Raw genomic sequence first — 15,782 nt, forward strand, 5'->3', positions numbered from 1 at the left:
TCTGGATAGGCCCAAGCCCAATCCACGTTCAAAAACGTCCAATGAGTGCAATCCCCGTGCACATCCTCATCTGGCTGACGTATCCGGGCGCCCACCTGACGTATGCTTGTTATTCTGCCATAATCATGGTCAAGCATTGGTCAATAGCTTGTATTTACAACTAATTGAGGTCGAAGTCGTTGCTGCCTTGCATTTGCATAAGCCTCCCATCGACAGATGGACTCGAGATTGAAGGACATGTGGGACATTACGATTAAGAGTGGCCAAATGTAAGGAAAATCAAGTTATGAATGTGATAGTAAATTAATAAATAAGGCTATCAGAGGCATACAAAATGCAGAGAGAACTCTATGAAGATATGCGAAACTTTTAAAGGTGAAATAAGTTTAAGAAAACTATAAAAAACTTTGCTTAAAGTTACACAAAGTCAATAAATTTCTTGGACTTCTAGGAAAAATAACCAATGGTGGAGGGTGGCTTTCAAAGCTGACCTCGAAAAATTACCCTAACTCCGTAGCAAGAAAAATTTATTCAAATTTTGAGCCTTCAAAGCTGTCAATATAGCCTGAAAAATGATAAGTTCAATATTAAGGCATAGCCACACGCAAATCGTTTGATTCATTTTACGACCTCCCCCAAATCGCTCATAGTGACCTTTTGCAATGAACCGACAAGCGGCAGCAAGCCTTGCCGCATTTGGTTGTAGCTCTTTTGGTCGGTTAGTAGGCCAACTGGCGCCTTGGCTTCCTTCTTCCCCTGAAAGTCAATTTCAATCAGCAAACAAAGGAAATTCCTAGGCCGAAACCCAAGCACAAACATAAGAGTGGTCAGTGAGCCCAGCCCGGAGTCCGGACTCTGCACTCCGGATGGATGACCCAGACAAAGTAGCTGGGACATAGCTCGAACAGGACCAGAAGGAGCCGAAACTTTGCCAGCGATTTATGCACAAGCCAAGCATTTTAAACACATGCATAAATCACACACATGGGAAGCCAGGGCAAGGCAGCGGCAAGCGGTGAGCGGAACAGAATGAAATATTTGGCAAACAGTTGCTTAAAGCCAAAGTTTTTAAATGCCCCAAATGATCAGGTCAGGTGGGGTCGGTTCTGCAAGTCTGTTCATCTCCTACTCTGATGATGTGTAACAGTTTGTGGCAAATGGAAACGGAATAGAGGAACGGAAACACACCATTAAGCTCATAATTGCCACATGGAAATGGCCAAGCAGGAATAGAATATGGAGAAGGACCAGAGTATAGTTCACATGTGCCAGCTGTCGGGAGTAAATTGTGGTTTATTTGTTTTCATATACTTTCACTTGGCTCGCATAAAATTTAATTAAATTGTTTTATTGCATTCTGGCCGTGTGGCATTCCTTTTGCCAACTGGCTCTGAGCAAATGGAACGCCCGAAAGAAAAGAGAAGATATCTCTGTTCGCATAATTAAAATAAGGCGCGGCTCCGCATTTTTGTTGGCTTTGGCTAATCTTTTATTGGATTTCCCAGCCAGACGTGGAGCTGGAGTCGGTTTTGGTCTCGGATTCCTTTGGTCCATTCATTTATCAAATGAAATCAAGAGTTGTATGTAGAGGCATCTCGTCATTTGTTTGGGCCTTCGTAAGAACCTGGCCTGGCCTTCTGTAACATTTGGCTGACAAGAACCAAACATAAAAGCCTGTTAAGTAATTGACCCGAGGCTTTGAGGGACTTTAGGAGACATTTTAAAAATTAAACACTGACAACTTCATTATCTCTGAGCCTCTCGAACACGGTTTTTTCCATTGTTAAGATAATTAATTTCTGGGTAAATTTAACCCACAGGTTGACTTCTGAATGGCAGTTGACTTTTGTCCGCAATTTCACCTGCTATTAAAGTGGTTATTTTGGATATGCGCGAGGGGATTGCCGGAACACAACTAAAGTTGAGTTAGGTCCGGGAACTTGTGCCCGGGAAAATCAATATCCACTTGTGGGCGGAGTTCGTATCGATTGAGGGGGGGTTAAATCATAGCTAAAAGCATAATGGCTTGGCAGCAACACGGAAGCATTAAATAATTAAATAGAGCTACAAGAGACGTTAGGAAAGCGCCTTTGGATAAACACACTTGTCTCCTCGGGGACCCGTAGGTGTGCGCCCAAGAGGCGCTTCACTGTCGATGGCAAAATACATGGCATTCATTTAGGCGTAATCCTCAGCAAGAGCAGAAAGTGGCACACAGAGCAGCATACAGGAACAAAAAAGGCAAGAGGACTGACTCATTGCCATATCTACATATTTCTGGTTCAATGCATCGATAGGGCAACACACACACACACACACACACAAATAGGCACACACAAAAGGACATAGAGGCAAACACACAAAGAGACCCACACACACACTCACACAAACACACACATGTAGATACAGAAACAGAACGGCAATGCCAAAACACCGAATAGCAAACATCTCTGGCGATTTTGCAGTGAAAAAGAGCAGCACGAAGTGGGGGCATAGAGAGAGAGTGGATATCAGCCGCAGAGCACGGGCAAACCAAAAGCATTCGAAAGATGCCAATTCATTTGTGCCACAGGAAAAACAAAAAATCAACAAAAACAACAACTACAGAAACCCCAATCGGATGTGAACAACAATGTACCAGACATATAGAATGCATATGTATATGTATTCGCATTCGTATAATATACCATCGATCCGAGCCATTGTAATTTGCAACTTTTCAATTTTCAATTCCCACAATTTTCATATATATTTTTTTTTGCCCGATATTTTTCCACATTTCAGCTGGAAGATAAATTAATTTTGTGCGGGGTTGACAGATGTAAGTGAAACATGAAATAACTCTAGATATTCCTCGTATCGAAATTGTTTGCGGGCTGGTGCGAAAATTCCAATGCCCAGCCACTGAACCGTTAATAACCGAAAGGATGGATTGTAAACTATAAACAAAACAAAAAAATACAAATATAATGCCACGAAGAAATGCCCAATTATTTTAAGGTTTCGATTCGCTTTGATGTGTTCAACAGAATGAAATATGCAAATTTCTGTGACGTGACCCACTTCTTAACCACAGAGACACAGACGGAGACGGAGACAGACATCTACGTGTATTTGTGTGTGCGTGTGAGGTGGGCAAAGGCTCTGAAGGAGTTGTGTGTTGTTTGGAGCTGCCATGTCTGTGTCTGTGATGGGGTTGCAAGCAGCAATCCACGTAGTACATATGTATGTATCACACTTTAATGTGTTTTGGTCAAGTTATGTGCTAATGTTTATGAAGAAAAACTGTCCTTAGGGGGGCTACCCTAGCACCTTCCACAGTGGAATGTCTCTTTAGCTGACAGACACTGAGAGAAAAACAGTTCTATAACTTCTGCTGTTAACTATCTTTGGAGAGACCAAGCATATTTTTTTTTCTCAAAATTTAATGGTGTCCCAACCAACACTGTTTCACTGTACCTGTCTGTCTGAGAGCACTTGGTCTATAATTTGGCTGGGACCTTGCCACAGTTTGCCATTTATTTAAGTGTGTGTGTGTGTGTGTGCTGTTGTTGCCACGATAATTTGCTGTGACATGCAACTGTTAAAACTTTAATTGACGCCAGAGAGGCAAAGAGAGCGAGAGCAAGACGGAAAGAATGCCGACAGGAGACAGCAGCAGTTGAGAGGCAAACACTGAGAGTTAGATTATATCCGGCTGGACAAGGGCTTACACGTACGAGTATGTGTATGTACATGCATTAGACGAGAAGCCCTACAGTTTAGAAGTGCTGCTATTTCTCATCTTTTTCATTCTCATGCTCCCAGATAATTGAGTTTCCTGCCTGCACACAGAGATCCAACAGCAGCTACATATTATTGTTAACTCATTGCCATAAAAGAATGAACGAATAACAGGAAGAACTCTGTGTGCCCCCCCCCCCCCAAACCACCACTCATCATACTCCCATGAATGTCTAATGTGAATTGTCACACTCCTTCCCGCTGCCTCTCTTAACGGTTCTGTGTCTATGAGGAGGAGAAGCAATTACTATCTAGAAATTCCCCAGCATTGGAAATAAAAACCGAAAACTAGCAAATGGAATTTTCAATTTGAGGCGGAATCAACAGTTTGGCAACGAAGAGAGAGAGAGAACGGAAAGAGAGCGGTGCCATGCACTGCTTAACCGACGCCGAACACGAATTCAGTGCACGAGCGACGCACAGTGGCGCTCGCACGAAAAACTAAGCGTACAATTACGGTGCTCTCCAAGCAAATTCAACAACAAACGAGCCACTGTGCCACGGTGCCGACGAAAGCTCGTGGAGTTTAAGGACGGCATTGGACGACGAGCACTGGCACTGTTCTGTTCTGTTCGAATCGTCGTTGGGTGTGGACGCGAGCGGCAGCGCTATAAATAGGTGTTCTTCCGTGACTCTCGTATTTCTGGCCGATGCCACTGGCTGATGGGGATGCCCCAACAACATACTGCACGCTGAGAATACGCCGCAAGAGTTCAAGTGACAATTTCCCAACCAATATCAACTTTCACGACAAAGTCAACGCAAATTGAATTTGAATCGAGTGCGGCCTGATCTTCGATTCGTCGACTCATTATACGCAAAATAGCGAAAATAGCTAAAGTTTTCTGTGCACAAAGTTTCGTGGCAAAACAAAACCGAAAACTCCTCGAACACATTTTCCAGGCACATTCACACCCAAAGTGTAAACCAATTAACAGAAGTCATTCTCGTGGAATAAATAAATTGCAAACAATTATGAATTTCAAATCCCAGCCAGGCATAATCAAATAAAATGTCCAGCAAAATTTTAATGGCAAATGCAGCTCAAAGCAAACAATTCGAAGCATAGACGAACCAGCGACCAGACCAGGGGCTGTGCTGCAGTGCAGTGCGGTGTGGCAGAGTGTTGTGGCAGTGGCAAACAGAGTCAAAGAAAGCCGCAGGACTCACCCACAATAATATATAATTGGTAATAGTAACAGCAGGTAAGAAAATAACTCAAACAACGAATATTGTATGCCCTGCCAAATGATGAAAGGCAACAACAACAAAATACCCAAAAATTCGCCAAAGAATATTCGTATTTTAAAATATTCAGTTTCTGTTCAGATGGTTGAAATCTTAGGGATAAAATATCGTCTTAAAATGTGTTTTATTTTATTGTTTATCATATAAGACAGTTCTTACCGGATCTCATACCCTTAGCTGAACAATAACTTAAGCTTCTTACTTCCTTAATACACTTTCCTCTGCGCTTGGTCCCAATTAACAACGTCGTCGGAATATTGCCCTAACCAAACCTTACGAAAGGAAAAGGAACCTCCCTACATACACACCACAGCCCCCTCACCCACGTCCATTAATGTTCATGTGTGTAATGGGAAAAGCCAACAAATTTGGCAAGTGCGACTCTGTATTTTATTTGAACACCTTTAATTAATTAAACGGCACAGCTCCCCCAAGTGCGGGCGCCTAAAAAAAACTTCTTGCTTCGCGACGAGGCTGCTCCTTCAGTTGGAATAATGGGGACGGGCGGGCCAGCGGTGTGGGCAGCCCAGGGACTGCCAACTCGTCTTTCAACAGCATCATGATTATTATTTTATTTCATCACGCGGCTTTTAAGCAACAGTCGTTGTACACTCGCGGCAGCTTCATGGAGGTTTCTCTGTTCTTCCTTTCCGGCACACCTCGAATCTCTAGTCCCCGGGGGGGTCGGGCACCCCGGCGTGGCGCCTATGTCCCACTGCGTGCCGCATTTATACCAATTTGAAAAGCGCGGCATACTTCTGCGCCAACCGCATGATTATATATTTATTTGATTTTCTTTCGGTCTGTGGTTGCTCTTTCTTGTTTCTTCCCACAAATTTTGGGGTTCTGCTCGGAAAGTATTTGCATAAAATCTAATCAAAAGGCCTGCCACATTATCTGCTCGGACTGCTGCCTCATGAAAATTTCAATAAGACTTTGACACACACACAAGCATGTGTACAATATACATATATGTATTTACTGCACTTAACCCACATTTTGGTAGCGATCTGAGGGCCCGGAAAAGTCAACGTTTAGGCTTTGGGCTGCTCGAACAGCTCTAAAAGCATTTTTAATAATTCAGAAGTTTGTATTTTGTTGCAGTCTGTCTGTCTGTCTGTCACAGCGGCTGCCAACTCTTTAAGCTTGTTGTTTCAATTTATTTGTATATTTACGACTACTTGTTTATTTATATCATATTTTTTTGGGTGTGTTTGTTTTTCGTGGGATAAAGAAGTTCGATTCAATAAGGGCGAATCTTTGATGCCCTTAAATGGGATGAGATGCTGACTTACGATAATTCTACCGATTCCTGTTCAATCCAAAAAAATTTAACCAAATGAAATTAGCCTTTACATCAATTTGCTTTCAAGAAGAAGTGCTAGGCACTAAGTAATATATACAATAAATAATTCAACACAATAAAAGATTGCTTAATTATTATATTATCTTTGGTTGGTCATTGACCAAATCTTCCCAGAAACTGGGCAATCAATCATGAACCTGTTAGGCAGGCAATTGAGCGACATGTGCGTACCCTACCCCATACACTGGGCATATGCCCCATCAGATAAGTCTATCTATAGAACCAAACCACCCGTTTCCATCTGATGCACGCATGCTTGTGCTTGTCATGCGAGTGGCCGGAGAACGAAATTTTATTTACCTTTGCCATCAGCAGACAGGCAATAAATGAAATACACAAAAAAGTAAGATGAAAAACCTTTATCGTATGCCCATCAAAATTAATGCAGTTAAACTGGACCGCATGTAATCAATGAAATATTGATATTTTAATGTTTAATCTTTTCAATTAAATTTGCAATGATTTATCATGTCATCCGAAGATGTTTGGCGAACGAAATCAATGACACATTGGGGTCCGGCCACGGCCCCGATACGGGACCGGAATGGTAAATGACGTTGTCGCATAAATCAATTAAAATGCTAATTGAAAAATAATTAAATATACAAATTAAGTTGCAAGTTGCTGTCTGTGGGGCTCATCTGCATTAATATCGTGATGTGTGTTTCCTTGACGATACGGTTCTTAATGATTCAACGAATGGATTGGGGTTCCAGTTCGTATACGTATTCACATTCGTGTCGAGTGGGCGATTTCCCACCGAGCCTCAATCGTTCTGGCAATAAATATCCAAATCTTTCCCATAACATTACTACGTCCCGCTGCCACAGCTAAACAAATGAAATCAATTTGTTTTCCTAGCCATTTGTAAGCCAAACAATCAAGAAATCATAATTTGTATAGAACTAGTCAACTATTTGGCCATTTTTCTTGATTGCATAGAATCAAGAGTTCATAATGTGATGCACAAATCACGCATACGCCACATTGGCCCAACAGAAATGGCAGCTAATTATTCCGCTAAGCTCATTAACAGCTTTAACCGATCAGAAGTGCTCGAAAGGCTCTTCACAATCACAATTGCAATTCCATCAAGTGGAAAGCATTTCCATTTTAAGCTTTTTACTCGCAAATAAATTTTAATATATTCATTTAATTGAATGGTCCAAAAAAGGGGGGTTCAGAGGACATCCATCCACCAATCAATCAATCAGCGGGCGTGATGAAAATTATTTTAAGGGAAAACCCCAAAAAAATAAAAGGAGAATGGAAAACAAAATAAAGAAAAGAAAAGGAAAGCTTGTGGCTGCGGTTTGCATAATAATAGGTCCACCATGCAAAAGCTGAGACCGAATACAGCTCTCAGGTCTCATCTCTCAGCTCCCAGTACGTGCCTCAGTCACTGAGCTCGGATCAGCTCGGTTCACTTCCATTCCATTTCGTACGGTTCGGTTTGGTGTGGTTTGGTTTGGTTCGGTTTGGCTGGATTTGGGCTCCATTCTGTTCACTCAACCGCAACACAGATACAAATTAGCAAGTGCAGAAGCTTCACCCCTTCACTATGGGTATTTGCTGGATTTTTCTGTCAGCTCTGTGGCTTGTCAATGCCAATGGGGAAAGGAGAAGGCAGGAAGGAAACGAAAGGGTTACGAAACACATCTCTGGCTGCTGGCCCCCCCTCCACCACTCGTTCTCGTATTTACCCAATCGCTTCTTTGCTCGGCGGCTATCCTCAGTGCAAACATTGAAGAAAAGTTTTAATTACAACAAAGCAATTATTAAGTATTATACAAGAGAGAGAAGAGCTAACAGAACGGAGACCATAGCCTGGCATACTGACGAGTATGAGGCGCTGAGCGAATGGAGCGTGCTGCATGTTAATGGATAACACAAACTCAACTTACTGACAGCCGCCACAGAGCACCTCCCAGTGTTTACATATCTATGGGGGATGGTTCCACACCTCTTTCCCACAGATATCCACCGTGGAAGGCTGGCAGTATTTTTCTGGTCAGTTTTCCTGCTGGTTTTGTTAATCTGCATAATATGCTAATTACGACACACTTTTCCGGCACACCAATCATTCATTTATCATTCCGGGACACAAACTTCATGTGCGGGCTCTTCAATTAGACCCTGAACATTTCATCTGTTTAAGCCGCTTCTATCCCTGTCCCCTGTCCCCTGTCCCCTGTCCACTGTTCCCGCCGCTATCTCTTTATCCGTCCTGTGCGCACAATTTGCTTTGCTAAGATTTTAATTTTTCGCTTTTGAGAGCGCTGAAGATAATGCATACAAATTGGGGGCAAGCAGAAAGAGATACAGTGAGGGCTCGGGAGGATTCTTCAGGCAGGTAATCCAAAGAGCAGCACACATCTCAAAGGAATTAGATTATCTCAAGTGAAGAGCACTTCTGCTCTCCACATGTACTTCACTTCCTCAGCAGCCGTAGCGAGACATCACTGTAGCTTCTGTTCTGTTCTGCTGCAAACGCATACAAAATTGTTGCCCCATCACTCAGCCTGATGGCGTTGGCAGCTGCTTTTCAGCGTTTGCTTTTGTATTTCGCGGACGACGGGGCGGTGAATGGGATGAGCTTACAATATTTTGCAGTCAAAGTCAAAAGGAATCTCATCAGACCCTCAACCACATGCATATCCTCCTCCTGCTCCCCCTTCTGCTCCTGTCCCTGTTCCTACTTTAGTCTCACAGAAAAATGTGTTGCATGCCACCAAGGGGGCAACAGGCTGGGAGCTTATTATATTATCAGTGCACCTTTGATTTTTGATTGACGCGACAAAGGAGCGCCACAGAGAAAACCAGAGAAAACTCCACCTCACTTTTAATTGCACACTCCACAGGACCCCATAAAGCGGCATCCCAAAGGAGGATAATATGCGCATAAAGTTTTTATATTGTAGAACAGGCCATCTGCCCTTTATATGCAACAACATTTACTAGCATTTTTAAGGCCCGAGCACTTTAATTTGTGGAAAATATGCAAACGGAACTGGAATTGAAATGAGAGTGCAAACACACACAGGAGGCAGACGTAGGGCGCAGACTGAAAGCCATTTTACTGCCGGCCTATATTTCTCTGCCCTCCTGGTACCCCCCCGCTTTCAAGTGCCCTTGGGGCGAAGTCTATTCACGATTTCGAGCCTTTTTCCGCCCGGGTGCTAAAACACACGCGGCGTCATCGAATTTTTGAATGAAGCTGAAAGCGTCGTAGCCGCCGCTTTTATACATTTCTCTGTGATACGAGGGATACGCAGGATAGGAGGGGAAAGAGTAATAATGGTAGAGAAATAGGAAACATATAAAAGAGCCCATTTAATTGCTTTTTTTCCAGAGAGCAACTCTGCAGTTGAGCGAAACTGTGGGGCTTTAAATTGAAGATCAAGTCAAGTAATTGCGAATTATAATGAAATTTTAATGAAAGGATTTTGTTCGTATTGTTCTCGTTATAAGTTTACGGCTTTTTCCTTTGACAATCAGCTCTGAGTGTCTAATATTTTCACGTATTTTTGTGAGCGTTTAAAATGGAACTCTTAAGAAATAAATATTGTAATTAGTGAACTGACTAAACGATAAATTCTCAAAAAACTCTTTGAAATGAAAATGAGATTCTTTTTTCAGATATTCGATACCATAGAAGTAAGCTTCTGTTAAATACCTCTCATTATAATCACAACATAAATCGTTCAGGACTCAAAACCAGTCGAATGTCCGCCCCGGGCGACAGACAGGTTTAGGAGAAATTAAATGTGATATTCAATTCATGTGAAGACCCTTCAGCCCCCAGCCAACAACATTGACACCGGAATGGCATCCTTCACCTTCAACCCACACAGATACACGCACATACACTCACAGATAACAACAAAATGGCTGTTGTTGCTGCTGTCATCGTTATTTGCACACCGCTTTTGACACTTTTAATAACCGCAAAACCATAAATACCGCCAGGCAACCGCAACAACGTGAACCAAACCAAAATCCCACCGCCAGCCACAGTGCGACCTGGGCGACTATCCAGGAAGAGGAGAACCAGAACCATCTGCAGCCAGCAGCATATTTTGCATGCATATCCATCAAAATGAAAAGAAAACAACACTGGATAACAGTGCAGAGCAGAGCAGAACAGAACGGAACTGAATGGAAAGGGGGACCAGAACAGAACCGAAGCTCCGCTCAGACAACGACTTGAAACCAGCTAATTTCCGCAATCAGAGAGCCACTTACCAGGCCAGAGCACATAAACAATGGAGCTGGCTGGAAGGCCAGAGGATAAAGGGTACCAGAATGAAGGATAAGGACAAGGACTGACGATATGAGTGACTATCATTGCTCATGTGAGTGTGAAGGTTTCGGTGTCGTCACCTGCTGGCGCACAATAGCTCAACCACCACCCCCCACCACACACAAAAGAGTCGACCCAAAGATACTCTAACACAGACGAAACTCTTCTGCTCTCCCACTGCATTCATATCCCCCTAAAGATAGAGCATATTCGTAAAAAAGAGCGCAGTCAGTCGGGAAGCACAGCGCGCCATGATGTTTCGTTCGGGATTTATGTAGCTTTTGTTGGGTCCCTTTTTGTGCGGAGCATGACAAGCGACACCACTTCGAGTGGGTTAGACAATGCCCTAGACTAGACTAGACTAGACTAGAAAACAAGATGTCACTGCCAGCAAGCCAGGCCGTCGACATTGAGACATTTTTAGTTTGACTTTTGATTGGATTTTGATGGAACCCATCGAATGGTGTGTGCATGTGCCTCACAAGGAAGGTCGGCAAAGGTGGGGTGAACTTTTCACAACAATAATTATTTGCCAGCCATTGAAAAACAATTTCCCTTTCGATTTCCCTTGCACATTTCACTTCGACTTTCTTTTCGCGCGCTTCGCTTTGGTAAATGTTTTTGCCGGAAATTGTTGCAATTTATGATTTAATTTATGTTCATTTAAAATGGTGGCAGCTTCTGCCATTCAGCTCTCTCTTTCTTTTTCTCATTCTGTCTCTGCGTCCGCTTTTTGTGCCTGGTGTGGCATATAAATGTGGCTGATTATCGAGTGAATGAGGGACTCTGACGGTGGCACCTAGCCCCAGACACGAAGCACAGACAAGTGGCAGGAAGACAATCAGACGGTTCATTTGCGGCTATCCAAAGTCAATTGGCAAGGCTGATGAATGTGGCAAAAGGGAAAAGTACCCGTATATATGGTACATATATTCAAGAGATAAATTCAAGATGGATTTTCACACTCGACTATTGGAGCTTCCACTAGCACTCCTTGAGTAGCTTTCTCCTCGAGTGTTTTCATTCCCACTCCTTACCTTTATGCATGAAATGAAATTCAATCCGAGTTTTCTCCGCCTTTTTCTTGAATGTTTATTTACGCAATTAAGTTTCCTGTTCCGGTTCTTCATGCGCTATTTTCGCAAACCTTTAACTGTCAGAGAGCAGGCTGTTGAGGCTGTGGAGGGCGAGAAGAAAGTGAAAGAGATTGAGCCGCACATGACTGCATTTTTGACTGGCATACGAGAGTTGATGGCAGCAGGACTCCCCCACCACTGACAGCGTCATCAAAACTGATGTCACAGGATGATGATGATGGGGATGGTATGGTGATGGTGATGAGGGTTGCCTGTGTTTCCCCATCTGTAGAAAAGCATTTCCCCCCTAAAATGTTTGGCGTGTGCTGAATGACTCTGTCAAAAAAAGAAAGAAAGAAGGGCCAAAATGATTTGCACATCAGCCTCGACTTGACTGCAATCAAAGTGAGTGGTAACCATACCATATCCCCCATTCCCCATCTCCCATCACCCCTCCCATCCATCATACTACATTCTGACATTTTCCAAACGTTTGATTTTAATTTAGTCAAATTTGGCAAAGCATAAAAGACATTTGACTTGACACAAAATGGTGGAGTGCAGATGGAAGATGGAATATGATGATGGGCGGGGCGGGACTTGAAACCGGAAATGCGTGGGGAGACTAATGCAGGAGAAGACGTGGAAAGATCAAGTTCGGTCTGAGGAAATTGACTTCAAAAACATTCGATGATAAAGTGAATCGAAAAGGGGATGAGAAACTACGGAAAATAGATGGCGATTTATAGAAAATCCGTCAAAGTTTCAACTAAAGATGAGGGAGAAATGACAGCCGCAAAAGCTTAAAAGAAACGACACTGAAAACAATTCGGAAAATTACATAAAAATTATAAGAATATGAGAACAATTTTAAAAGATGAAAGGAAATATTGGAAAAGATAATGAAATAATAATATTTAAATTATTTCCCTTACAAGGTCAAAGAGAAAACAAAAATAATGTGATTGAAAGAGAAAAGTATATGATTGAAGACTAAGTAAGGATAAGAAGACTAAAATGTGCAGAACATATAATAGACTACAGGAATAATCAAACACTTAAAACCCAAAACAAAACAAAAACCAAACGGGTCCCACAGACAACTTTACAATGATCCATAAAAATTGTAAAAGCAAAAAATGCAAAGTTGAGCAGAAGTCTCAAAAGTGAGCCAAAACCAAGCGAATTCTAAGGGAAAATGTCATTTTCCTGTAGCCGCTGTCTGCTGACTTTTGCCGAGCCCCCAGATCCGTGCCATTTCAACCATAATAGAAAAATTAAAGAATTTCTAATTTGAGGACTTGCCAGAAACTTTGGCCCAAAGCTTTGAGAGGGTGTGCGAATGGAGGCCTCTTTTGGGGTCTTATCTAGAAATAAGAGGCTCAGCAGCAGCCGCAGCAATTTGGAATTGAGAGCAAAGTTTTTTTTTGTTTCGCAGCAGAACCTTGAAAAAAAACTTTGCCCGTCTGCCGAATTTCCCGGCAAGAAGCAGATTTTGTCGCCATTTCCCAGCCACATGTGGGTGGGGCCAGAGTAGCGCGCGGTGTGGCGGTTGCCGCATTATGAGGGAGTTTGGGGCCATCAATTGCTTTACCTGCGGAGCGTGAAGGTGAGATGTGCCGGCCAATAAATCACTGTGGCACTCCGAGCTACCAATTAATCAAAAATGCTTTTAGATAAATCAACAGGAGGCGGACAGGATATCCCTTTGGACCGACAATTAATACAAAGAAGCTGGCTCAGAAGAACCCTTTGCCAAAGCGTTATAATTAAGTCATCAAACAGCTGACGGGATGACTAGAAGCATAACCATCATCACCCAGGATCCGGGCCAGCAGCCTGCCTGAGTCATTAACCACTTTTTGGACGGGGTGCTGCGTCCTTCGTCCTGGTAGCGGCTGCTTATGAGCTGTCAGGGAGAAGTAGGCGGAAGGGTAGATGTATGTGTGTGTGTGTGGAGTGAGTGGATTATATTGAAAGTTGCTTAAGCGGCAGTCCGACATAAGAATGTTTATTAAGTTAGAGCAGAAAATGGGATGAATCAAGCAGAGTGTAAGGAGCAAACCTAATTTCTGGCTTTCAGTTTTGAGGCTTCCGTTTGGGGGAATTATTGATGAAAAGTTTCTACCATTTTTTTGTAATCTCTCTTTCCCCCCCTCTCTCTCTCTCTGTCTCTCGTTTTGAGGCCTATTTTCAGCCCTTCCAGTTCTGTTGGTAAATTCCCTAAGCTGCCTAATCTTTCTCCTCTCTTCACTGGACCCTCTTTATGATTGAGTGATTGATTGTGCTTTGGGAGAATCGATGGCAGGCAACTAATGGAGTTCACTGACCCACAGTCATAATTAATCATTTTTCCAAGGCTGGGGGGGGGGGGACTTTAAGGCTTAAATTGAGTCAAGAACAAACCCAAATCAAGTATACGCCATGCTGTGCAGCAGCTGAAAAGTTACTCTTGCCAAATGCATAAATTAAGCTTTAGCAAAAACACAAAATTCCAGTGGACGGAAGACTGGGTTGTGTTTGCAAACGTTTTGTTGGTTAATTTACCCCAAACACAGCAGCAAAAGAAGCAGCAGAAGCAGCGACGGCAGCAGGAGCCAACAGCCAACAAAACGCATTGAGATGAAAAAAGGAAACCAGAAGCAAACCAAAAACCAAATGCAGGAACTTTTCCAGTCCGCGATGGTATGGAAGGGGACAGGCACGGGGCACGGGGCACTGACTGTTCCGTTCCGTGCTGGGCTGGGCTGGGCTGGTCGGGGACAAGGAAAATGCTCACTGACGATTAGCTTTGCTTTTGGAACGTGAAAAGTTCTTGGGCGATAAAAGATTTATGCAGCGGAAATTGAAAGGCAAGCAATGAGGAGAAGAAAGGGCAAGAGGCAGAGCAAAAAGAGAAGCAGCCAAGTCACAGTGGAAAGAAGTGAAAAGGAAAGCAAAACTCACAACTCATTGACTCTTTGAGTCTATCTCTCTGGCTCCCTCAGCCTCTCACTGACTCTCTTGTGTTGAAGTGCCTGGCTACCGAGACGAAGCGGCCTCCAAATGCTTTTCAATTAAATTCAATTTATTAATTTCAATTATTTGCGCTTCAAGTGACCAGCAGAAGCAGAAGAAGAAATTGAAAAGCATCTTCCAGAGGGAGGAGGAGGAGGAGAAAATCTGTCAACGAACCCACTGAAGCGGAAGGCTCAGGGACTGCCCTGCACAGCTCTCTCCCACTCTCTCTCGCTTTCTTTCGCTCTTTCAGCCAATGCTGTAACGGAATTTGATTGATGTAGCAGCAAGCTGAGCAAGAGGGGGAGAAGCAAAGCCTATAAAGACAGATCGTCTTGAAATGGTTCAAAATAAGCTGCTTGCTAAGAAACATAAACAGTGTGACAAGCCCGAGCGGAAGAACTGTATATATGAACCTCAAGCAGTGTTCGCACTGTAGTTAAGCGGCCAAAGACTAATCTATCCGAATTGGGAGATCTTCTTTCATGAAACGTCATTAGGATTGTGAAAAATATTCCTTTAAAGAGAGCACATAGATTTCTTGCTGCAAAACTGCTTAAACGCTCCCTCCTGCACAGCCAAGCAGTAGCTTTCAAATGTTGCTTGCAATAAATGTTTATATGCATGTTGATATTGCCAGCAGCAAGGCCCCAGCAACACTGCATGTTGCCATTAAACCCCAAATTCCATTCAGCCTGAAAATCCATGTGAAAATGGATCACGTGATTAAATCTAATGCCACATACTGACATAGACAAATCAATATGTAATCAAGGCTCATTTACGCATCTCAAGCACTTAATGGACGCTAAACGTGAAACAACAAGGAAAAACCGAAAACAAAATCCGAAAAAAACATCATCAAATAACCACAAAACGGAAGCACAGTCATCACCCCGTTCCCCGAAATATTTGTAATTAAGTGGCGCATACTTGTGAACGCATAAAGGCGTAGTGCTTCTCATATGTCAAAATCAACGAAGGCAGCTGTTCTATGTCGTTCTCGTTC

The 15,782-nt window shown here is 43.0% G+C and overlaps 1 protein-coding gene and 1 long non-coding RNA gene across 6 annotated transcripts in view; one reads left to right on the top strand and one right to left on the bottom strand.

The window, feature by feature from the left end:
- LOC111070599 overlaps positions 1–15,782 on the bottom strand; it is a 105,104-nt gene that overhangs the window by 69,244 nt on the left and 20,078 nt on the right. The window lies entirely within an intron of this gene.
- The window catches only part of LOC111070590 (tyramine/octopamine receptor), a 30,351-nt gene continuing 18,921 nt past the window's right edge, over positions 4,353–15,782 (top strand). The window contains exon 1 of the mRNA XM_022361256.2: positions 4,353–4,988. The gene's annotated coding sequence lies outside the window, so the exon portion shown is untranslated. The remainder of the gene's footprint in view (positions 4,989–15,782) is intronic.

The sequence above is a fragment of the Drosophila obscura genome, unplaced genomic scaffold (genome assembly GCF_018151105.1).
Source record: "Drosophila obscura isolate BZ-5 IFL unplaced genomic scaffold, ASM1815110v1 contig_170, whole genome shotgun sequence".
NCBI lineage: Eukaryota > Metazoa > Arthropoda > Insecta > Diptera > Drosophilidae > Drosophila > Drosophila obscura.